This window comes from Eutrigla gurnardus (assembly GCF_963514095.1).
Source record: "Eutrigla gurnardus genome assembly, chromosome: 1".
Lineage (NCBI taxonomy): Eukaryota > Metazoa > Chordata > Actinopteri > Perciformes > Triglidae > Eutrigla > Eutrigla gurnardus.
In genome coordinates, this window is record NC_139915.1 from 30818910 (window position 1) to 30846062 (window position 27153).

The following is a 27153-nucleotide window of genomic DNA, read 5'->3' on the forward strand; positions in this document are numbered from 1 at the left end:
CCGATTTATGATGCAGAGAAACGTCTCCTCGTGTCTGCATCTGACCTCAATAATAACAATAATTGAAAGGTTTTACAAATTTGAATCCCTCTGGTCCGACAGTAATGAGATGCATCAGTGTCAGAGAGGATGTGCTGTCAGGGATCAGAGTGTCCTGTGACTTTATTCTGCAGAAATGAATTTTAATGTGGTGAAAACGAGAAAATGGAAAAATGAAGTCATGTTGGGGTTTTTGGGTGTGTCGCTCTGTTTTGATTTGGTTTTTTTTTGGCATGTTTATGTTCATCATTAGAGATGATTTGAAAAGAGGAACTCCACATACTTGCAAAAAAAAAAAAAAAAAAGTCTGCAGGACTGAGGTTTTTTTTAATTAAAGCTAAAGTCTCTCTGCTGTGTGAGATGCTGAAGCGTCCGTTTTACACAGAAACAAATATTCAACAACCTAATTCATGATGAAGTGTCTCCAGCTTTGTGCTAAATTGACCAGCAATCTCCAAACTATAAGCTTGACTCAAAGCGACTCGGCAATCAGGCCTAAAAGAGCTTGTGATTGAAAACCGTTCGGGTCCAATAGAGACCGACTCCTGCACTGAACTGTTGTGTTATTGGAAGCCTTGTATTTGAGATGATCTTTAACGGGTGATTATCACCATGCTGGTAGGTGTCGGTGGACACAGGGAGGCGGAGCAGGTGAATTTAGCTGTCAGTGAAGAAGGTGAAAAGGTCCAAATGGAAGCCGACAGGCAGATAAAAACAGGCAAAAGATCAAAAAGCTTCAGACGAGCGGGAGGAACAGGAGCAGATGGCTGAAGCACAACAGCTTCATGCTACTTTGAACAGTCTGGCAAAGGGGGCCAGTGTTTGTGGGCGGTATATATATATATATATATATATATATTATATGGAAGATGATTGGTGCCGCTGTGTTGACCTGTAAGTCATAATAATATCACCACATTTTGACTTAATCAGATACCATTCCAGTCATTATTGCAAGACACCAAGTCATTATTTTGAGATATTAAGTAAAAATATTGAGAAACTCAATATTTACATTTACATTTACATTTAGGTCATTTAGCAGACGCTTTTGTCCAAAGCGACTTACAATAAGTACATTTGTCAAAAGAAGGAAACAAAGAAACCACGACGTATCATTGCCGATGCAGTAAGAGCTAAAAATAGAACAAGTGTTAGGTCCTCATCTGAGTAAAGTAGTACTTCAAGAGTAACAGTGCTACGATCCGAGTTTTTTTTCTTTTTTTTTTCTTTTTTGCGGGGGGGGGGTCGAGGGAGGGTGTTAGTGGGTCATGCTATGTAGAGTCGAGGTGAAGTCTGAACAGGTGAGTCTTGAGCCTTTTTCGGAAGATGGCAAATGACTCTGCTGTCCTGACATTGGTCGGGAGTTCGTTCCACCACTGAGGCGCCAGAACAGAGAAGAGTCTGGACTTTGCTGAGCGACATTTGTTTGATTTCAGCGATGGTGGTACCAGCCGGCCAGCTGAAGTAGAGGAGCGGAGTGCTCGCTTCGGGGCATGAGGTTTGACCAGTGTTTGAAGGTAGGCAGGTGCCGTTCCATTGATGGCCCTGAAGGCCAGTGTCATCGTCTTGAATTGGATGCGTGCTGCAACAGGGAGTCAGTGGAGGTCATCGAGGAGGGGGGTCACGTGGGAGAATTTGGGTAGATTGAAGATAAGGCGTGCTGCAGCGTTCTGGATACGCTGCAATGGTTTAATCGCATAGGCCGGGAGTCCGGCCAGGAGAGAGTTGCAGTAGTCAAGGCGGGAGATGACCAGTGCTTGGACCAAGAGCTGCGTTGCATCCTTTGTGAGGAAGGTCCGAATCCTGCGGATATTGTAGAGGGCAAATCTGCAGGATCGGGCCACAGCAGTGATGTTGGGGGTGCAGGATAGTTGGTCATCGAGGATTACACCCAGGTTCCTCGCAGTTGAGGAAGGAAATACTGTGATGCCCTCAACAGTGACCGACAGGTCCATGCGAGGGCAGTCTTTCCCTGGGATGAAGAGGAGTTCGGTTTTATTCAGGTTAAGTTTGAGGTGATGTGCAGTTGTCCAGACAGAGATGTCAGCCAGACAGTCCGAGATGCGAGTTGCAATGTGAGCGTCAGAGGACGGGGGAAAAGAGAGGAACAGCTGGGTGTCATCAGCGTAGCAATGGTAGGAGAATCCATGCGATGTGATAACAGAACCTAGTGATCTGGTGTATAGTGAGAACAGTATTTAGTCAGAATATTGAGAAAGTTTTACATTATTTTGAGATATGAAATCATTATTTTGACACATTTTCTCATCATAATGACCTGCAGGTTATTTGTTTTTCATCACAGTGGCAGAATCGAGCTTCCATACATATTGGATGACTGCAGAGTGCTGGAGACTGACTGAGGACCACTGCTGGTCACAAAGAGAATAACAGGCTCTGGATTTATATAATAGAGCTGCACACATGACAAAATCAGGTCGTCAGCGAGCTCTTCACTCAACTGCAGACCTTAGTTTGTGTTTTTATGGCTCCAGAAGCACCTTAGGAATTATAAGGTGATTTATTGCAGTGCCAACAGTGTTGGGCTAAAAATAATAATAATAATAAACTACAGCTGGATAAATGCTTGGGCATACGGTTCTGGTTAGAGGATAATATATTCCAATATCAGGTAAAACAGATAGTGGTTGACTATGAGAGCATAAATTACTTACTTAATCACTTACTAAAACATATTGAAATCAATTTCCAGAAATGAGTCACATAAATCTCTTTGAAGAAGCGACTGGATTGGGCAAAAACAAAAACAAAATAAGAGGTAAGCATAAGAAGATTCACCTTCACAATTGATCAATATCACGAATGAATCAGGTCTCACATAAACAATGTAAGTTTCTAAATTCTAAAAAGGAAATATAGAAAGAAGAAATATCCATGATCTAATTAGGGAATTTACTAACTAATGGGTAGACCCAGAGTAGAGGGTATATTGCAGACTGTCCAAACTCAGTTTCACCCAATTAAACATCAATAAAAACGTCCCATGAAAATATTTTGGGTTCTTACAACATTGCTCTCTTTGAGCCCTGATGTCACAGTTGGCTTCAAATTATGTATATCCAGAAACTTTGAAATGCTTTCCCAAAAAGCCTCTGCTCAAAGCCAAAAAAAGAAGAAGTAAAAAGGCTTACCCAGCATACCCGTTCACTACAGGATGGTGGCGGTGACATCATAAATCATGAGGATTTTTTTAAAGTCTGTGTCTGTTTGTGCAGCAACTCCCACTGTAAAATGTAACACAAAGAGAAATTCCAATATTCACTCTTATCCTTTTTCATTATCGCTTGTTTCTCCTCGTCAGCAGATCTATTGTATTTCCCAGACAGATTGTGGGCCAGGGAGGATTTAGATAGCACAGCAGGAAAGGCAGCCCATGCTGAAGATGCATGGCCTCGTCTGCAGAGCCTCCAACCACGTAATCTGTAAAGCCAAATGTCCTTTGTATCCGGAGAGTCGGTTCCTATTATTTTTTTGTGTGTGTGTAAAAGTGACTCTGGGCTCTGGCGAGGCAGAGTCGATGCATAAAAGTGTGAGCTTCTCCTTTCTTACAGCTGTAATAAATGTTGGCCCTCCAGTTGGTTTTAGTGTTAAGTCTTTTATGTGAACCCAGCAGAATCTCGGGACCCGTTTCCAGCCTTCAGGCCAGGCATATTTACATATATACATATATATACACACTGTGTAGTATGCAGAACAAATCATACACCTTCTTCCCATCTGAACAGACGTGTTGGGTTTTATTGTTTTGGATCTTCTCAAGGTCCTACAGCAGCATCTCAGACAGGCAGCGATTTAACTAAAGTCCACAGCATGATTTGCTGCAAAGCACGTACGGCCTTTTTAGCCATCTTCCTCCTCGGCTAACTAGAAATGACAACTTTGGCGGGCCATGGCCAACAGAAGTGTAACCATGCTGCTCCTTGCCTATTGGGACAGCATGCATCATCAAATCTCTCAACAGCTATGTGTAGGCATGTTTGATCCCTACGTGAGGAATCGACTTACTTCTATGTGCATAAGGGCGTATTGCTTAGCTCACAGGTATTGCTGATATGTTGATGATGAACACATTATGTGAGATACAAAATGAAACATTGTCCATCGGTTTCCTGTGGGGCAGCGTCCTTCAAGTTCAGAATCATTCTCCGGCTCAGGTCTTTGTTCCCTGGATTCCTGGACCATCTCAGTCGTCCAACTAGCTCCGACTAGGGGTATATGTCAGGATCCTCTGTTCCCACCTGAGCCACATCTTTGCCTTGCACGAGTGTGTCTTGCATGAGTGTTGTGTCACTTTTGGAGTTGGCAATAAAGACCTGTCCCAAGGCTGCTTTTGATCACACTTTCTTACAGCGTTGACGGCTTTGCATGCCCGTTCCCTTGACCGTATAGTCCATCGGGATATGTGAAAAAATGTGCTACGGTGAATTGAAGAAGAGTTTGGCTGTGATGTTAGTACAGCCAGTGATGTCCAGCAGCAAAAGTGACCTGTAGAGCCCTGAAGCTCTGCAACACTGCTGCGTCACAGATCTGTCTTCGCTTTGATTTTGAAAGTTTATTTGCACCCTTCACGAAGTTTGAAGTTGATTGGATAAATGGTTCTCGAGGAAAGGCAGTAGTAGTTATAATATATATATATATATACAGTATATATATTTATATATATATATATCATAGTTTACTCTGTTAGAGCACACATGCTCTTTCACAAATTCCCCGTTTTTAATTATTGCAATTCTAATAATATTAAATACTGTAACTGCTGTATGCGATATGTTTACTTCCGCCAAATTTATTCCATTCATACTTATTCCCCCCTGTTTTCCTTTCTTTGTGACAGTCGTCTCTTGCTCCAGCGAGCCGGGCTCCCAGTACATCCCCCCACACTAATGAAGTTATTTCTTTTCAGCCTGAGATAATGGCCCAAGAACAAATCCATTCGTCTGCACACTCAATGTCCGTGTCATTACAGAAGACATTTCAGAGTGGCTGGTAATTCAAACCGGGCTAATATAGTATATGTAATGTGTTCTTTTTTTTTTTTACTGCATATCAGCTTGATAATGTGGATTCACTTTTGATTTGTTGATTGCAAGAATAACTTCAACTGATTGTTTGTCATACATCATTTTGTTTTGGCGTTCATTAAAAGATTAACTGCATGTTTTTTTAAAGCTATAAACTAAATCATGTGATAGAAAACATCAATGTTGCTGTTGATGTTGACATTTGTTACCAAACTAATTTAAAACAACAACAAACAAACAAATAAAACAGCATTTCTTGGTTGAAAATGGCTCAACAGGCTGTTTCATTTTTACTTTTTATGTTTCCACTGTGTAGCATTACAATACAGCACAAGTTCTGTTCTCGCCTCCCGGTGGACTGGAAATGAATCAGCACATTAAAAAATCTGGTGCATCATTGTTAATGACTGATCATCTGGCGGCAGCAGTAGGCTTTACTCAATATTTTCTCATTTAGCAGATGGCTTCTTAGCTAGCGAGCTAATATTAGCTTGCCAAATCCACCGTGTTTTCATGCTACCGCTGAATGAGCTGGTTTAATGCGAGTCGTTACAGCTGCGACAGCCTGGAGCCCTCCATATGTAAGTGTATGTTTTTTTCCATCTCGCTTCCCCTTGCCCACTTTTCTGCATTTTTAAAAACAAAATTAACATTGGTTGGACTGCAGCATCATTAATTAATATCTAATACTGTTATACATGGCACTATAGTCTGCACTACACATTATTGTTGGCTTACATTATACAACATGTAACAGGGGTCCCTCCACCGGGTCATTATAAGCCTTGGGGGTCCTTGTCCTGAAAACGTTAAAGACCTCTGGTCTACCCGGTCACTCAAGTGGGGAGCTGGACCACGAGAAGAAGAAGAAGAAGAAGTTAACAATATTTTTCGGTAAATGCATCCCAAGTGTGTACAGCACAAAGAAAACATATCATCATGTTAATTTTACGTTAACCTATTAGCTCCCCATTCAGTTAAGAAAGGTCACTGAATATCAAGCAAAAAAAAAAAAAAATGTTGACTTTCTTTTTAGAGACGTTAAACACCCCCAAGGATAACATTAGGGTTAAATACCTAATTAATACGGTAATACCTAAACTCCCCACTATGACGCTGGTGCCATTTGTTTTGAATAAGCATCATTCAGCGTAATTATATTTTTATTTGTGTTGTGTTATTATGTTGATATTATAGACAGATAGATGCTTTCCTAAATGAATCCCGGTAAATTGTGGTAAACCTTTTTAAAAATGATGTTTTGGACAACTTATTTACTTTTGACATTCACCACCAAACCACAACATTTTATTGGTTAGGGGACAAAAACACTTGAGAATAATAGTAATGCTCATAATGCAATGACCTAAATGTATTTGGACATTTTATGACACATCTGTCTGGCTCTGAAGTCTGGATCGCTTGAAACCTTCCCATAGGGGGTAAACCCGCTGGGGCGTTTAATGAAAAACACGAAGAGCTGATGATGCCATTCACAGACATTTTCCTTTTTATTTGAAATCTTAAAGACGTGGTCCATGAGTGTTAAAGAGTCCCTGAAAAGTTTCCAAGTCCTCGTCTGTTTCAAATCACAGTCGTCTTCCCTATGGCTGCCGGCCACAGCTGTTGCTAGCTCACATCCTTTGACTCACATTGCAAAATGAAGACGGTTCTGACTAACAAGACGGCGAAGCACAGACTTTAAACCGGCTCCGTGTCCGTGCACACATGATTCATCTCTGAGTAACACTGAAACCTGTCGTCATGTCAGAAAATGACTGCATTCAGGAATGTAAGTGTTTAATCATTATTTCTGTGGAGAATTAAACACTTTCACATTTCAACATTAAGAGAAAATTAAGCTTTCTGTTTGGTGGCACTTTCCTTTTTTGTGTCAATGTGATATTTATTGGCAATCACAGTTGCTGGACTTTGTTTATAGGCTCTTCGGTCTCACCGCATTTGCACATTTTGCTCTTCATGAATCGTTAAAAAGCATTAAAAAAAAAAAAAAAAAAAGTTGACGTTAAAAGGGAGTTATTTATTGTTTATTTCACAGGGACAATGCACAATGCATTGGTTGTCAAAACCTCACATTTAGTAAAAAGCAGACAACAACACAATCTAAAATATAGAGTAAATAAACGCTACTACCATCATCCGGTTAGCTAAGGCTAGAAACGGGTCAAAACAGCAAGCTTGCCTCCCTTAAACGGCAAAAACGTGCCTACTAGCAAGCTAACTTACTCTTCATGTGTCGTTTGTTAAATCTATAGGAAAAATCTAAGTGTAAAAACAACAATTCGCCGTTTTACGGGGGGGGGGGGGGGGCTAGCCATTTCCCCCTGCTTCCAGTCTTTGTGCTAAGCTAAGGTAACCGGCTGCAGCCTTATATTTAGCTTAAAATGGGCAGATATGAGAGTCTCTCCACCAGGAAGCAAGCAAGCACGTTTCCAAAAAGATAAACTATTACTTCAACATAAGTTTATCATATAGGCATTCAAGGGCGAGTTACATATTAATGTGTAGGCTAAACATTACAGCCTGAGTCTGCGTCCTTCACGCTAAGGCAGTTTCAGTTTCATAATGTGATACTGGAGTTGCTCATATTTCCAAATGTTGAGGCAAGAGTTTGTTTTACAAGTTTGTGATGAATGACGCTGCGCTTTAACAACCATGAAATATTAATCATATTATCCCACAAAGGCTTGATAATTGAGAAAAAGTTCCTTGTTTTACTTCATGTTATACCACTTATATATTCCAGAGTCCAGAAACCAACATTTTTTTTTAAAGCCAATCACCAGGCATAGCACATAACTTATACTGCATCTCCAGTTACATTAGCCATAATTATTACAAAATAATTTCATTTGCATTTTCATCATCCCCTCCGTTTTTTTAAAAACTTTTTCTGGAGTTGTTTTTTTCTCCTCAACTGGAGAGCGAACCGGAATGGAAACCGGATGCTTGTTAATAGCTCCGGTTGTGCTCGGCATAATGCACCGGAAATTCAAATATGACAACCGAAGACAAATCTACTCAATTAACAGAGTGAGGGAAGAAATATCAGCTAGTTAGGAGAGAAAACCCACCCACCCATCTTTATTGAGATGTTTTGAAGCTGCATCTTCCAGTACATAATGAGACTTGCACCCAAATGGTGACTTTTAAACTGAACAATTACTGCTATAAAAGCCACAACAATGACTGAAGGAACCTTTTTACGAAGGAACCTTTCGGAGTTCAATCAGTAGCAGCTTTGAGGTAAATCCCTGTTAATAGCTGTGAGGATATCTTAACTCAAAAAGAGTTAATTTTTAGCATAACATCCTCTGTTATTCTAATGATTCTTGGAAGCCTCTGAGGAATATATGCACCGGATCTCTTATTACAAATATAACTCAGCTATAGAGTGAACACAAATGGGCAAATTTGTTTTCCGAGAATAAACAACAGGCATGCAAAATGAGTGTATACTCTTAAGGGAGTAAAGAATACCATTAATGATACAGACATCTTTTTTTCCTCTCAAAGCACTGGAGGGCAACCTGAGATGAGACCTTCTTTCCATCTCCCACCCATAGCCCGGTAACATCAGGAGAACAATCATCTCTAAACGATAATGCTTTTCATATGCAGTCGGCGTCATTCGGCACATGTCTCATTCACTCCGATAATGACTTCAGGGACTTTGTGGTATTTGAACTCGGTGGAAGCATAAATAATGCACCGATTCGTTCTTAGCACAGGAAATTTGGAATAAAAAAAATAAACAAACACAGCAGCCAGCAACTTCACGATGCAGTTCTGATGAAAACTGTTAGCGGCGACGTCTCCAGAGCCAAATTTTGCTGATTGCGGTCTTTATGCACAGCGGTGGGTCTGGAAAGAGTCTAACTTTTTTAAAAGGTCAATGTTGGAAGTGTGCATGTCTAAATTGACACGAGTTATATGCTTTTGCAGCCACCTGGTGGCGCTGTGTGAGTAGTTTGCCTTTTTTGTTCATCTCCTCCATATTTCCACTGAGAGCCGTTTGAGGTTCAGGATCTAAAGAGCCAAGCAGAGACTTTAACACAGACCTGACAGTGGAAGGTGATGTCACTACGTTGGGTTGAAGATAGATAACAAAGCTTGTTGCTTCCTCTGATCCATGCCATTGCTGGTGCAGACCTACTGGCTGCAAATATTATACATTTGTTTGGTTTGGTTGCATCCTCTGAGAGATCTCAGGCTTCTCCTGCCAGGTTTCCTTCAAAGGGAAAGAGGCCGCGTGCTAAAAGCCCATTAGCAGAAATACTTTGTACCGTTATGCTCAAATTTTGTGAAATTACAGGCAAAGATGTCTTCAACATCTGTCATTCCACAGATAAATAAAACTGATTTTAATGTAGATACAGAAAGGCTCCAGTTCTGAATAAACCCAAATAACAGTTAATACTCAGCACTCTATTGGACAAACAGATTACAGACAAATTAACCGATGCTATGCTAAGCATCTTCGCTAACCTCTTCAGGATTCTCACACACTCCTAAAGAATGGCCGAAGCTGCCAGTAGCTCCTCACAGGACGCTAACTTCTACCTGGTGTATGTGTATATGATTCCCGTGGGAATTCAGTGGCTTTCTTTCAAGCTACAGCATTGTTTAGGTCCACAAACACAAGTAAAGACAAGTTGTCTTTGTGCTACCTGTTGCGGCTCTGGTTGATCGTGTCGTTGGTGGACATTTGTAAGCTTTCAAAAAGACATTTTAATGTCAAATATTTTTAGAGACCTCCTTCAATATGGCTGTTTTACATTTTCTCAAGTGTCAATAAAGAAGTCCCCTCTTTGCATTTGGCTCACTGCCCACAACTGTACATTTGAGAGTGGAGGGTTGTGTTAAATCAGCTTTCCCAAGAGAAGAACAGATTTTTCCCACCTGCCGCTTGAAAATCACTGCATGTCTCTCACCTTGATCTCACATAAGCACCTCCCACTAACACACCTGTTCCCACTTCCTCGTCTGTCATCCCCTAATTAACCAGATCTCCTGGAGGCTAAAATCACACCTGCTGCATTCAATATAATGCTATACATATACAGTTCTTTTATTGTTAATATGCAAAAATGACATGGTTTAATCCTCAAACAGCCACAATGACTTTCAGTCAGGACGACAGTCGGGTTTAAAATTGGACTTCATGATGTTTGTTTGAGAGAAGCTCTCTGTGTTTGACCGTCTCGGGAGGAGCTCTGGTTAATCTTTCCAGTGATTCCTCCCCAGCGAGGATGTGAGGCCCTTTTGCCCCGGGAGGTCAGGGATGTTAATGGAAAATCGAATCTTTGAACCGACTCGATTCTTTCAGGCGCTGCCAATGCTGCGTTACCCCCCACCAGACAAAGTAGGGCGCCGCCCCCGGAGGCTGCAGACCCCTCCGCGGGTTATATCATGAATTGCAAATGTGTTTGGGAATAAACACCATCAAAGTAAAAACATCCCCTGAAGGGCTGTAAAGGTGGTTCCCGCATTATTACCCGATGCTGAGTAAGAATCAGTCTGTGTATGCTGGACATTCCTCACATGGGTTGACTGTCAGAGTTTTAAATTATTTTACTTGTTTTTCAAGCACTTGTCTTCCATGACACGTATGTCTCACATGCCCACAGTGTATATCCCCCCTCAGGTCCTGGTTGGAGTTCTTCAGAGTCTAGGATTAGGGAGTCTGCCTGAGGATCTGAGAGCTGCTGGAAGTGTTTAAACATAAAAACCTACTATCCAGCCAGGCCTTTCATTAAGTATGCTTTGAAGACATTTTTTTATAGATATAATTAGAAATTATAGGCATTTTATTATTTATTTATTATTATTGCTTTTACATGATTTCATTCACACACTTTATTATATTTAAGTTATATTTTCAAAATATTATCCTCTTTTACTTTATGCTGCTTCACTACGATGAATGTAATTATAGCTTTCAAGTCTATTTAACTACATTTTTATTATTTTATTCACTCACATGCATTGGTCTCAAATTCTTGAATAGTTTCTGTGGTTTTCAGCATCCACATCTTTCTTTTTTGACTGACTGCTTGTCAGTCTGTGAGCACTTTGAACTGCACTTACCTGTATTAAAGGTGCTATACAAATAAAGTTGGATAGATTGATTGAATCGTGAGTTGTTTGCCAGTCAGGTGAGTCGTTAATCAAGTTAAAGTGCTCATGTCCTCAACCGTATGAAGTGGTTTTGTGGCCGAAAGCTAAACTTCCTTTGAAGACGGAAGTTTATTTTGAAAGGACACCAGAGGGGGTGTGTAGAGTGTCGATATCTCTGGAGAATATAAGTAAGATGCTGTGTGTATTCAACTGTGTGTACTGCATGTTCTTACCCACTAACCCTAACCCAACTCTGGATCCCCCCATCTGGATCAGTGGAAAACAAAAACTTAAAACGGTTTCCCCCAGTTGTGATATCCACCATGTCCTGTGCTACACTTGGCAGCAGCAGCAAAGACCAATTGGGTCAGGGGACGACTGCTTTTTGAAAATGGATTGAACCACGTTGTCACACAGAACTGGATCCACACACTCATTAGTAGAAAACATATGTCGGCTGGATATAATACATCAGCAGCGTTGCAAACAATTAGATAAACACAAAAACGTTGAGCAGATGGACGTTTTTCACAATGTATTCGATGAAAAATGAAGAGATGAGTCCGAATCTCTAACACATACACACACTCACACACATGCTCAGAGAGAAGAATGAAATGAGAACTGGTTTTAAGATGAGATGATTCATTTCACCACAGTGAATCAGTCTGGCAGAGAGTCGGGAGAGTTGATACGAACCATAGAATCGCTTGGACATGAGCAGCAATGACTCATGCACCACAATGCACAGGAAAGATGTGTGTAAATCAAAACGCTGTGACAGGAGATGTCTCTCAACACCGAAGCACGTACGTGCACATCAGCAGGAAAAACATTTAACCCAGTCTAGATAATAAAAAAAAACACATCTCAGTTTGGCGCCGGGGTTCGAAAATATTGAGCTGTGGAGCTCCGAGTGCAGCAGGATGCATCTGTGTTCCTCATCTGACCTGCTTTTATTTATTAGCATACTGTGTGGACACTCATGCCGTCACTATAGCAACCGTTGCAGACGGGTCAACGATGCCCAGAAAGTGGATCGGTTACAAATCATAGATCTTGATCTTAAGATCAGATATTTGCCTGCAGTGTTAGCCTACATCCAGATGTGCCAAGAGGAAAGACAAGGACAGGCCCCTATTCAAAAAGCTATTCATTGTTATTTCTCTGAAACACATTTCACTTTAGTTTTATGAGAAAAGAAGATTAATACCACCATCAGGGATCCAGAAAAAAAGCAAGCCTGGCTCGATCCAATATAAATAAACATATTTTACCCTCCTTGATTAACTTGTTGCACCTCTACCCCCCCCTCCCCCCTGCATGACTGTAAAAAAAAAAAAAAAATTCATTTCCAGCACAAACGGCCAATAACACTGCTCCAGATCAATGAGCCTGCCCCCCCACCCAAGAGAGCACAGTCCAGATCCCCCATCATCACCAAAAAGCCTCCGCTGGTGAGTTCACAGCGTGGGAGGAGATTTCCAGCGGGAACATCTCAACCTCCTGAACCATGCGTGTTTCCTTTTCTTCTTCTTCCTTTGATGTTTTCTATTTTTAGCTGACGCTTGAAGCTGCTCCGGTCTGACACGGACTGAACTGGACCGGGTCCTTCATGGGGTCCCCATGATGGGGACTACATGAAGCGGCGTTCTCATTTAGATTTTAAGGGCATATGCACAACCATGTTTATGTGCAGGTGTAAACGCCATAATCACATTTTCGGACAAACATACTCAAATTATAAAGTAAAAAGTAAAGAGTATCAATGTTTTTTTGCAAGGCTAACTGCTAATTGCGTCATTAATAAGAATACAATTATCTATAATACCCCTCAGATGTATTAAAACTAAAGTCTGCTTTGAAAGTGAAAGTTGAAGAAAGTGTAGACATTTCTTTTAAAATGTAGTAAAAGTAAAAAAGTTGTCATAAAAAGAAATACTCAAGTAAAGTACAGACACCTAAAAATTCTCCTTAAGTACAGTAATGAAGTATTTGTACTTTCCTCCCCAGTATGTTGGGCTTTCACATATTTACTTAAATACCAAATTAACTGTCGGCAAAGAAAACACGACCCGTGACATTTCACAGGAGTCATCGAGTCATTGTCTCGCCGGCGTCGGAGAGAGGAGGGCACGAGTCAAGTCAGCGCTGAGAGAGAAACCACGGCTGCCCTTTAATGAAGCTTATGCTTTGGTTGGGGGTCTGCAGCATGTAATTAAACCGGGACACTTACCAGCCGTGGGAAAAGGTCACAGGTGGCGGGAGTCCGTGTGAAGTACTTAAACTTAAACTGTAGCATTTAACATCAACCTGAGACGGATCACTGAGACAACCCGAGCAACAAACTCACTTTAGATGTGATTTTGAGGAACAAAAGAAAATATGTTTTATAAACTTTCTTCTTTGACTGATTTCTGCCTACTAATAGAACACTAAAGCACTTTGTTCGGAAGCTGTTTAAAACCGTGTACAGGCCTCCACACAGCGCACGCTGCCATTCAAACGCAGCACAATGGAAGCTGTTGAGCGCCTCTTGAATCGCTGCCACACGGCCACTTATTTGATTTCAGTTCACAGTGCATAGATGCGCGCATGCTTTCCACATGCTGGAAGCAATTTGCAAGGCAGTTGGCAAGACAGGCGAACCAGTGCGGTAATCTTTGGATCGTGCTGCTACATGAATGGCGGCTGAGACTGTGCGAGCGCCCTGACTGGGTTGCCAGGCCGCAGGAACGAGCCTCCATCCTGTTAATGCCCAGGTTTGTACTGGGACCCGTTCCCTCTCGTCTTATTCTGCCTAAAGTAAAGGCTGTGTACTCGACGTGAGCCCTTAAGGGACCTGGTTTCCGATGTTCCATCACGTTTCAGATCTGCAATGTATTCGAGAAGGTTATGCACGGTCACCTTTCTGTTCTCGAGGCTCCAGCTCACCACTGTGGTTGGAAATCTGAGAACAACGTCTTCAATATATCAGAGTTGTCTTTATGCTTATTTATTAAGCTTTCTGCAGAAAGGATCAGAGTGCAAAGCAGTCTGTAGGGTCTGATGAAGAACACAGAAAGCAGTGGTAAAGGTCTTAACAAGGGTACAACTGGTATAAGACACATGGTTCACACATCATCCTGCATAGGAAACAGAGGATCTTTATAGTCTTTGAGGAGCATGCTTGTCATAAAGTGAGTTTTCCATGCATACGGTTTGAGCAATACATGAGTTCATTTTCCATTACACCACCTTATTTTTCTCAGCCAGTTCATCTAACATTATTACAGAAATATCAAAACTTTGTCTTACTTCTCTGGAAAACACAAATGTTAACAGGATAATAGACCCTAATTGTCAAATGCCGGAGCTCCAATTTAAAAAGGATCTAATCTAATTGAATCACTTCCCTGAGGCGGAGAATCGATTTTTATCTATTTGAATTTTTTAATGCCACTTATTTTTTAATATGTCATCTGTTATTTTTTTTAAATTTGCTCTGTTTTACCTCTTGTTGTTGTTCTATCCTCTTTGCTGTTGTAATCCTTTAGATTTCCGCCGCCGTGGGATGAATAAAGGATTATCTTATCTTGTGTTTTCATCGGTTTGAGGAAATGAAAAATAATAACCCTAAGCCATTTTCTGACTCATAAATGGCCGTTAGAACAAAAAAAAAGGGCAGAATGACAATGCAATGACGTATATTGTGTGACGATACGTTACCATAGCAGCCGCGGGTGCAGGTAGAGAAACATTTAGAAAACCGTGAGAATCCTAATTCAACAAAAAGTAAAGAGGACACAGGGTTCAATTGATCTGGTAGATTTACCATCAAATTACTTAATAATTGAAACAATGAGTCATTGACAGTGGTGCAGTGGAGGGTATACGCAGGTATACGGGGTATACCCTGGTGGTTTACAGTACACCCACCTATCAGCCAGAAAGCCATTGGAATATACTGTATAGGAGAGAGTACATTCTCCTGTAACCTACCATCTACCAGTACACCCATCTCATCAACTACCACTACACCACTGACACCACTGATCCCAGACACAAGTTTGGCAGCCTTTCACATTTCCAGATATTTCCAGCTGAACTAACAACCAGCTGTTAACAACAGTTAGCTGCCATCTCCAGGTGGTGTTTTTTTCAGCTGATTTTTAAAATGACTTTCTTATTAAAAGGCCCGTTAAATATCCACTTGAGGACTAGAGCTGCGTGTCCCAGGTTAATCCTCCAAGCATTAACGTATCATCGTATTATATCGTGTTAGTCCTGTATTATTATTATAAGGGATCAAAAAGTCCTTCTGGTCTAACATAATCCTGTTTGGCTGCTTATCTCGCCCACCTGGAGGAGACGGAGGTTTGATTGTTAAAAGAAAAAAAGTATGTTCCACTGTTATTGCTACAAGAGAGCGAGTTCTTTTATTGAGGACTAACTGATATTTTTGGCAAATTAACACAATTTTCTGTTGATGTTGGATTGAGTCGCCGGAGTGTAAACTAAAGGAAAAATACCACACGGCGGATGTTCAAATTGTGAATGGGACGTTTTTTTTCATGATTAACCCAACAAACTAATGTAGTTAGTCATTGATGTGTTCTTATTTGGAAGTAACGATCGGTTACTAACGCAGGCTGGTAAGCAAATGCTAGCAAATCATTTGCAGCGATTTCTTAAACTCTTTCTTTCTTTGTTGTTTTCTTTGGTTTTGGAAAAACAAAAGAAGATCCAAACTCTTAAAATGCCAACTTAACTATGGCTCCATGCATGTGGAGAAGCCTTCCTGTGTCTCGCCGTGCTGCTGAGATATGATTGGCCAATCAAGGGGTTCAGCTAATGGTCAAAGAAACATTTACTGCGGGTGGTTACATAAAAGCTGCCCTACATTTCTGAGGATTCAGCTCCATCTGGACATTTGGCCAATAAATGTGTAAACATCTGTGTTGCAGCTCTTCATGCTTCATCCTTCATGAACTCATTTTTATTGACCGACCAGTCAGCGATCTTTATTTTAAGCTTCCTACCTCATTCTGCATGTTTTTACATACTTTGCATGATAAAAGGTTGTTATATTATAGCGCTTCAGTGATATTGTGGCTTTCTGGTTTTGGTCCTTTATTCATTTTATGTAATTTCTTTTTTAATTTAAGGAGGTAATTTCCCCCAGTATCATAAAAAGGAATACCTTTTAAACCTTAGTTGTAAAAAAATATATATATATTTTAGTAACACATATAAATGATGTGGACTACGATTTCCAAGGTAACCCATAAAAAAAGGAGCACATGTGGTGAATAATAATGTTTTTTTCATGTCACGAAACAAAATCTTTTTCCAATTCTGTTCTCCCACGATGAAGAGGTGCTTAAAATGCAACTCTTTCCATTTGTCACCGAAAAAACTCCTTGAACGGATCCAGATTCTCAAAAGGAAATTGAGCCTTCGAGACATTTCCTGGACACATGAGGTTATAGCCGGGCACGTAAAAAAAAGGACATTTATGGAGAATGATTTAATCAGTGGGCAGATATTCCTCGAAGTGAACACTGAGGTATTGTAGAGGGAAGATCAAAGATTACGGTGAGGTTAGCCAGTGGCCTTCTTGTTCCACGTTGCTGTAAATCTACAAGAACTGGCAAATAGCTTTAATCCCACTGAGCTTCTAATACCTATTAAATGCTAATACGGGCTCAAACTCAAAAAATCATGAACATCTCTAACAGGGAAATGTTGCTGGAGGCAAGTGACAGATTTTTCCTTGAGACTCAAAGCAATAAATTTCATAGGGAACATAGTAAACCGCAGAGTGCCTTTACCATGTAATAACCGTATTATGGGGTTATTTGAATAAACATAGTAGTACTAAATGGCTATTATCCTGACTGGAGTCTGAAAGGAGTATTTTTGTACAAGCTTGTTTTCTTTTATTTGAGGCTTATGAATTATATGTGTATTTTTTGGATGAAATTGTAAACATATGAATGGAGGCTCTACAAGTGTGTTTGGCCTATTCTTGTGATTTATGAAAAAGTGTAACACATCTACATTTTCAAGAGAGAACACAATCATGTATTTGGAATTTGTGATCACATGATGTGATATGACACCTGTGATTGGCTCTCTGGACCGACAGGTGAGCCTGATGAAAGGTGTGAAAGGCCAATTGCAGAAAAAACAGCCTTTAATGAATCTAATTTGCTTCAAAGTTTGTCCAGAGCTGTTTTTTTTTAGTGATGTCACTCTTCGTTTGATCACTGAAAGTTGCTGTGACATATGTAGTTACCTAGCTAACTATCTAGCCACCTATCTACCTAGCAACCTAGCTTCCTTGCTAACCTGCCAATTAGCTACATAGCAACCTAGCTTCCTATCTAACTAGCCAACTAGCTACCTAGCTACCATCTTCCATCCGTCCCTGGAGCTGCATCCACTTTCTTCCTGGTGAGGTATTACGTCACTTTACTGCCCCACTGATGTGCGTTATCACCATTAACACTCACAAAAATCACCATTTTATGTTTAATATCCGTTCTACTTCTATTCTATTTCTATGATTTCAGGGCTTTTCAAGAAGCAGCAGCTACGTGTTGCCAAGATAAACGCATCTCATCGGGAAAAAATGTCTGCACGCTGACAAAAAATAATAAGAAGATGATGTTCAGATGTATGAAATAAAGAATCAATAAAATAAACTGCATGTGCACAATTGACTTACTTTGACTTTGTAATTGTAAATGATTTCTGCAAAGAAGAAAACAAAATGATTTTTGACATATTCTACCATATTTTTATTTATTTATTTTTTTTACAGGAAAACTACTCCATTCTGCTGGAGTTGAGATATTTTGTTGCACAAAAGAAAAGCAGACGGTGACATCTGTGAAGCCTGGAAGAATCCTCACAGATTACAGATCCGGGACGTCATTCAAGTGAAGCGTTTCCAGCTCAGATTGGACACACTGGGCGTCCAAGAAATCAACAAAAGCAACAATGGGAATTTAAAATCCGATGACTTCCTTTGTGCATCTCTCAAGATATTTTCTCGTGGGATTTTACGCTGTGTGTGTGATGTGTTTATTTTCTGTGCCTGTCTCACCATTTGTCTGGGGTTTTTTAAGGCCGGCAGACACATGACTGGATGGTGATGTCATCTCTGTGGAAGGAATTGGTTTTTTGTTTTTTTTTATGCTGGAGGCTTGGTGGGGCTCAAACTCCAAGTTGCTTCCTTTTTGTATATTCAGTTTCAGTGGAGTTATTGATATTCACAGCACTGCACTGCTGCTCTTTGTCAATCAAAAATATGCAGAAACTGAAAGAATTCCAGACTTTCATGTCAAGAACTTTGTTTGCTGAAGACCCATTTTTAAAAAACAGCAAAATGGGTCAATTGATTCAGTATTTTATGATTGAAAAGGGTTATTTATGCATAAATCTGATGACGTAGATTTATTTCAAGCATTTTCCAGAGAGCCAGAATCTTACAAGATTTAAAGGATTGCTGCAGTTTAACCTTGCAGCACAGCCTTCTGTCCAGTTTTATGGGGTTTTGGGATCGTGGACTCCTGCTGGTCTGAAGGACACATGTAGTTTTCCTGGAGTCTCTGATAGAAATCAAACCTGTGGCACAAAGACACATCGTTGCATGTCAGAATACGCTCTTCATCTCTCGACCGGCCGACCTCCTCGCTGCAGTATTTATATTATGTATGAGATTGTGACTCAGAGTCATTCAGAAACAAACAGAATCCATGAAGTGGTCTCTTGACAAACCGAGTGGTTTGTGTTCCTTTGCAATAACTGGAACCAGAAGGGCTTCTTACTGTATAACAGTGAACTTATTTCGTTTTTCATCTTTCTTTTATTTTCCCAATCTTTCCAGTTTTACTAAGCATTATCACCCTGGTGAAAACTACATAACCTAAATATATCACATTTAAGTATACCTGAGTGTACATGCAGACACACTAATCATCGGTGTACTTCAAGTGTGTAAACTCTGGTGCTTCAAATCTAATTGATTACACTACATTGGGCCAACTCTGCATCAATTCTTTTTCTGATTTGTAGCTGCTGTCATTGACTTAGTGGTGTTTTATCCAGCGCTGTTATCACATCATCACTGCTTCCAGGAAAAGTGAGTTCAGAGTTAAGAAGAGAATATTTAGAAATACAAAATGTTCAGTGCTTCAGTCTGAAATAATCTGTCCTCTGTGCACTTTTTGAATCAGGTGGCCCGTATGGTCACTACCATGGTTTCCTTCTTTATTGTATCGTGCCTTGTTAAGCACTTTGTGACTCATGTCTATGATAAGTGCTATACAAACACATTTTACCTACTTACTGTGCGTTTCGGTCGTTCTACCTTTGCAGTTCTAGGCTGTATCATAATATTTGCAGATCTGTGTTCACTGTAATCCTGCTTCTCTGCCTTATTAAATGCGACTACAGCGTCTCCGTTGCTCTTCTTGTTTGAGGAGCAGGTTTCTGGCCCACAGCCGTGCCACCCCTGAAAAGGTCAGTCCATCATTATGGAGCGTCTACAGGCCGTGATCACAGGCGAGGATGTTGGTTGATGCTGACATCTAGTGGTAGAAAATGCAACAGCACCGTCTCAGCACTGGTGGAGGGGAAAACAATATTCTAAATAAATAAATAAATAAATAAGTGCATTTTCTTGAAAAACTCAAGCTCACCCCTTTGGCATGAAGCCAGTAAGTTACTGTGACAGCTCATCAAGAAAGTACATTGATACATTGAGTTGTTGTTTGTTTCAATTTTAATGGGAAACCAGACTTCCCCAATTAATCATTCTAAAAATGGGATTACATATCAGAAATGAAACAAAACTAAAGCAACATTATTTAAATCTTGAGTTTTATGAGTCGAGTCGCAGTAAGAAACCTTTGTTGACCTTTTGCAGGTATTATATTTGATTTGATAAATACAAAAATGTAGCAGAGACACACTGAGGTCTGAGGTCTGCAATAATCAAAATGTATTTTGCATTTTCAAAAAGCAAAAAGCTTTTTCAAATGAAAAAAGTAAAAAAAAAGAAAAAAAAAAGAAAAATGCCAACAGGGTTAAGCTGTTCTCTACTGATGAGAGGAATTCAATTATACATTTATATAATTGTTCTACTACATGAAGTGTATTAAACAGTAAACGATGCTGTTCAACATTTTGGTTCAGCCAGAGAGCATCACATGTTAATGAAATCAATTATTAGTGGTCATAAGATGAGGTAAATGTAAATGAGGTTCTATCTTGTTGATCCTCAAAGGATTCATACTTTCCATTTGTGACATATTAATAATCTGAAAGCTGCTCGTTCCTTCCTCGATATGTCGCCGTACTCTGAAATGTTCAGCCTTTTTCTTGTGTCACATCAAAACCATGAAAGTGACAGAAACCACTTTCAGCTATTCCCTTTTGAAAGTCTTTGGCGTTTTGATGATGACAACCTAAATTACTTCTTTAAACTGTCCTGGACGTCTTCTTGATAATTTCTCTTTTTGAATTATGGTCCAAAAAGTGTTTTTTTGTGTTCTAAAAATCTCTAGATTTATGGAGCGGTTGGCACAATCATTTTGAGCCATTATGTTTGCTGCTGCTTGTTTGTCCCAAAGGAAAATAAAGGATAAAAAAGAAAACATCACACAATAATAGAGATGTTTTTTTTTTCTGGGGTTATCACTCAGATGACTTGTGATGCAAATATCAGCTGAAGACGTGTCTTGTTTGTCAGTCAGTTTGAGTGGATAAAACATGTTGGAATATTTTACGTTTCTCGCGTAGATACTCCTTTACATTGCTTTGATCACCACAGTGTTGCAGTGATCCGCGGCAGCAGTCGCTGGAAGCAACATGAAACATAACGTGACGTGTTTTGTTTGTCCAAAATGAGCTCTGCATGTAAATCAGCTCCCTCGTGACGCATAAGCAGCCGCTAATGTGAAGGAAATCAGGCTTTACAGCACAAATAAACGGAAAGCGTAAACAGGAACTTCTTGCGGTAACTCTGCTGTCACCACATGGATGTCATCGTCTTTTATGTTAACAGAGGATCAGCGTAAAAGCGCCTGGTTGTGGTTTAACATCACATGTGCTGGTTTAGTCTGATTCCACCGACAACACAGTTTTCACTTCGGTTTTGTCAGCTGGATTACAGCAGATACATGGGCCAAAGGAAAACCCTTTACATGTCAGAATGAATCACAGGGCGAAGATATTATTCTTTCCCTTTATTAACATTGCAAGATAACTTTGTTAGTGGCCAGTTAACGATGTTCGCAGCGGCAGCAGGAGGCTGATATCTGCACACAAAATCAATCCGACAGCCATTTTCTTTTCTCACAAAGTGGTGGAGACCAAAACCAGAGTTAAACGAGTGAATATCCATCAGGTTGACCAAAACAAAACTCGGAATGAAATATCTTTTTCATCAATAACAACAACAAGTTGAGCCGATGCATAAATGCCTTAAAATTGTCCCATTAAATTTGTCAGAAACAAATTGCGGACAAACAGAAAGTCATACTCAAGTTTTGTTCAGGGTCGTCTATTCATGGTCTGTACCAAGGTTGGTGAAGATTAAATGAAATGTTCACCGAAAGAAGCATCAAAAAGACACATATTGGTTTGCTATGCCTCACAGTTCACGAGAGATTAGTAGGTGGCAATCTCTGGGACTGATTAGTGAAGCCGATGTAGAAGCGCCTAATTGCATTCTCTCTACTGGCCTGCAGGGGGCGACTCCTCTGATTGAAAAAGTCAGATTGCAGGAAGTCTATGAGAAAATGACCCTACTTCTCTTTTGATTTATTATCTTAGTAAACATTGTAAACATGAGTTTATGGTCTCAATCTCTTGTTTCAAGTCTTCATCAATCCAGCATGATGTTCATTTAGTACATTATGGTCCATTTAGGGCGGGGCTACATTTTTGTTGACAGGTTGCAACCACAGCATCGTCTTCCTCAGCGTTGGGTCATAGTCTATTACCTGGAAGTGCAGAGAATTCACTCTGTCTCCTGTAGAAATGCTTTCAGGAACTTTTGGACAAAAAACTTTTTAGTCAAAAAACAAATTTGACTGGAGGAAATGTAATTGTGTTGTCAATACTTTTTTTTTTATCTGTGTTGTCTGCAATGTTTATTTTCCCCCTGAGCTGATCACCAAAGCTTACAAGAACAAATATCAAAAGCCAAACGTGTTGTTTACTATTGTGCCATGTGTGAATAAATGAATAAATCTGTCAGGTTCCATTTCCGCTTTTGTTTTCCTTTTTGCATTTATGGTCATAATACTATTTATACATTCATGTGGCATCACTGCAGAATACGCATTATGATAGCCCGGTTCGTCTCGAATAAAAAGATGTAAATAACATGACTGTGCATTACAGCGTCGAAGTTCTGCATTATTACAAACGGAGGAAACAATGGTCTCGACCTGAGGGGAATAAACTCACTGTGAGTTACCTGCCCTGCAACAAACAGCAAACTAAGTCGAAAGCAACAAACTGGTGAGAAAGTCGAAGACGGAGGAAGATTTTTCAGGAGTTGGTGGGGACCAAACCAGAGCTAAAAGGAGAGTAATTTGACTTTCGCTCATTAGAACATGTCGGCCACAGCACCTTTTATAAAACAGAGTGTGTTTTCAGCTCGTCTTCTGCTCCTTAGTGGCAACAAACACAAACAAACAATGCAATTACATACAAATTGAATAAGACAAAATGTCACAACTAAACAGACGTGTTAACACGAGTGTTTCTGTTGAATTATCACCTCAAATAATTGGAGGTCATACATTCTCAGCGCCACGCAGAGAATGACCTTTCTCTGGTGGCCACACTCCAACGCTGTTTACAAGCGAAACCCTGTAGTCTTTCAGCATCCATTAATACACCAGATTATTCTTGTACCACCCGAGGTGTGCACCTGGCTCCAGACACAACACCCGGGGAGGGAAAACATGCAGCCATCACATTCATAATTTGCAGAAATTATTGTCTTGTCCAAAATGGCTTTTGGCTGATATCCCAATGTACTTCTGATGCCATGAAATATATTTTGCACACATTAGGAATGAGATGTTTCTGTATCACAGTAATCAAGGCATCTTATATTACAACACACTATTAATATCTTGAAGAAAATCTTCCACCATGAAGAAAAGCTTGTTGGCAGCCTTTTCGGATGTGAAAGATGATCATGAGGAAAAAGACATCCAGGAAACTCGAAATAAGCTCAAAAGGCCCTTTTGGATTATTCCTAATGAAAAGTTGATAACCTGCAGCTAATGCATTTTGAGCCTGCGTCCCTTATGAAGGCCGAGAGGCTGATGTGAGCTAACTGCACGGAAATAAGACTATTTCAGACTATTTTGGAGAGCACCTTAATCCTCACTGTCCTGCTGATGGGCCAGTTAGCAAACACAGAAAAACTTCCTGCTGTGGAACTAATTTCAGCATATTTTCTCAGGATAATGCACTTAGAATCAACACTGCTTTCCAGGGATAATTAAAAAACAAGCAATTAAATTGCAGGAAACATGATAACAGATAGCATAGTCAGTTGGTTAAGTACACAAGTCCAGCTTACATTTGAAGGACTGTTGATCACTTGTACACCTGTCTATGGTTAGATAGTGACACTATAACACTGCAGGCTGCACTATAACATTGTTAATGATTGATGATGATGATGATTACAGTGACCAACGTTAAAAACGAACGGTCATATCCAGAGCCAGTGTTTGGTTTGTCCTTTCTGGGCTGCTGTATCAACACCGTGGCTATTTCCTTTATCCTAATCACATACAGTTTTAGACAAAAACACATGCAGTTGTTTGCATTTAGTATAAAAGTGGTGCTCGCCAGCCAATCACCAAAAAAAAAAAAGAAAAAGTTATTCATGCAGAAATCACCAAATGTTAAATGTTTTAGTTTCCAAATAAGAGCATGACTTTTTCTATGATGTTCCTTAACGCTTTGGTGTTTTCGGTATTTTGGAGGCATTTTGAAGGCATTTTGAAGGCATTTTGAAGGCATTTTGAATATTTTTTTTCAATTCTTAATGGGTCAATTAAAAAAAGAAATAAGCATAAAATCTGTGTAACATACTGTAGAAACAGACTGTCCTCCTCGAGAAAACGACCACATAGGTCGTGTGTCAAGCACCGAATTACGACCATATGTTACGTTTCAAAATAGCGCGCCCTCTAGCGGTCAAGTAAATATCGACACTCCGGTGTCTCAGACGATCGCCCCCCGTCAATCATCGGCAGAGACCCCCCCCACACGTCGACCTAACCCTAACCTTAACCACTACTATCGTTGCGGAAGAATCTCCGCAATACGCTCCCAGAGGTCGTATTTGAGGACGTGACACACGACCTATTTGAGTTGGAGGGCTTGTTGTGTAGAAATGTCTTATGAGACACGAGTGGACCACTATATACTTCCATAACGATGTTCTAAGCCCCTTTACACTTTCACAATTTATTTCAATGAATGATTTAATTTTAGATTTATGATTCATGAGTAACGCACACACACACACACACACACACACACACACACACACACACACACACACACACACACACACACACACACACACACACACACACACACAAACACTGCTGAGCTGCATCCCAAATGAATCAGATGATGTACATACACTCTCTCACTGTGACCTCTACTGTTGACCTGCCATCTGCTCTCCTAAAGATCCCCCCAAAAAAGTGTGGATGTGGGTCTCTAAGGGTCACGGGGTTATTAATACAGCCCCGTCAGTGGTGTTAAAAATAGGAAGGATTGTATACTGTGTGCATCTGAGGGTTGAACCTACAACGTATCAAGGCAGAGAAATTCAGCTTCCTCTCCTCCTGCCTTCTGGGTCTCGCTGCTTTCTGCCCGACACAAAGCTGAAGAAGATAATTCAACTCAGTATGACAGTATCCTCCCTAGACCTGCACACACACACACTGTTTGTGTGTGTTTTTAGAAGGTATCATTAAGGCTTTTTTGTTAGCTTGCAGCAACGCAACAGTTAGACATGGACTGTAATCAAGCCCAGAGAGAACAGGAATATATATAAATAAAGTCACAACCTCTCTCTGTCTGACAAAAAAAAAACAGCTTTAAAACATTTATTTCCACAGTGAACCTGAAGCCACGTTCAGTTTAAACTGAGTTCTCTCCTGTTGTTTTTAAATCTAAATGGACACACTGTTCAGGGATGGAGCGTCTCCGGAGAGCCGACTGAATCAGAACCAAGGGATCCAACAGGCGGCCGTGATTCAAAAGCAACTGTATGTGTGATCACATGTTCTTCCCTCAAGTGACTTCTAGAGTTAATTTACTACTAAATGTCATTTAAAAAAAACCCAAAACATTAAAACCTCCTGAGGAACCCACACAGGATTTGACTTGGTAGAAATTAAACACTTCTTATGAACAACTGAGGAAATAAGCGAAAGTATTTTATCACGTCTCTCCAAAGAATTGCAAAGTGTTTTTTCGTTCAGACTGAGCCGGAGAATCTTTAGCATACAGAGGAAAGTCTCATCAAATCTAATCTTTATCTCAAGCGTCTGAGAGCCTTGTTTTGGAGAACTTACCGAGAAAAAAAAGAAGATTCGTCATTGAGAAATTGTAAAGCCCATTAAAAGAACTGTAAAGTCACTGCAAAAACAAGAAGAAAACACTTTTGGGTTTAATTGAAATTTCCCAGACACAAATAAACATCCACAGTGAACGCCTGTTTTTCTGTCTGTGCACCTTTAAATCGGAGTGAATTAACCTTAAATACAATAATAGCTCAAAGGAAGCTTCAAAAGATTCACATTCACAGTGCACCTCCATCACTATTACATCGTTCCATGTTCCCTCTCCAAGCCATTTGGCCCAAATTGACTTTCACTGGTAAAAAAAAGAAGAAGAAAAAGGCACAGCAGCCTCAGAGCTGAGAAATACTGTAGCTCTTCCATCGGAAACGTATAGCTTTATATGAGATCGGGAGGAGATTTTGGGCTGTAAATGGCTGAGGGATCAAAGATTGTGGTTTTAATGGGTTTTAAATGGGAGACATTTTTGTTCTTAAAAAGGTGCTAACTGCCAAATTTGCAAGCGTTTCTATTGCCTCTCAACATGGCGACTCCACTCCTTTACCAGAGGCATCTTTACCATCAGACAAGGTTAGGCAACCCTTGGGGTCCTGAGCAGCCAAGGGCCCCATGAAGTAACCAATAGCACATATAAATGCTATTTCTTGCCCCCCAGAACGAGAGCGCCTATTTGATCAGTATCAAGGCCTCACTCCTGAATTAGGTTTAATACTTAGTTTAGCTGAGGATATGTAAAGTCGAGCTGAAATGATAAAAAAAAAGCCTTTTAGATGACATCCACCAATCCAATGTTTTATTCTTCCTGGGAAACAAAATATGAAGTGTGCTTACATCAACTAGTACATCTGCAGAGATGGAGAGAAGGTTGTGAGCTCATCTTTTCAACGATCAAATCAAATTCTTCCCAACGTTGCGTCCCGACCAACGCTTCCTTCCCGTTTCACTCTGAAATAGCTAGATATAGAAGCTAGATACTCTTTATCATGATACCAGAGTGACCGTTATAAATCATGCAATGGGATATTATATCTCTGGCGTTTAATGCTTTTACTCAAAAAGGAACTGCAGCTGCAACATGTTACATTTTTTTCCTCCCACATTGTAATTTCCTATATCGTACGTAATCTGTGGTTATTACAAGCAGTCTGTTTGATTCAACAGTCAAATGTATGAGCGTGCAAACAGAACATCTTTCTATTCAACATAATTCAAATAAAATGCATGTGAACACATGCATGCACAGATGAACGAGTCAATGAGCAATGCACATGAATAAAATGACACCTACGAATGGATAA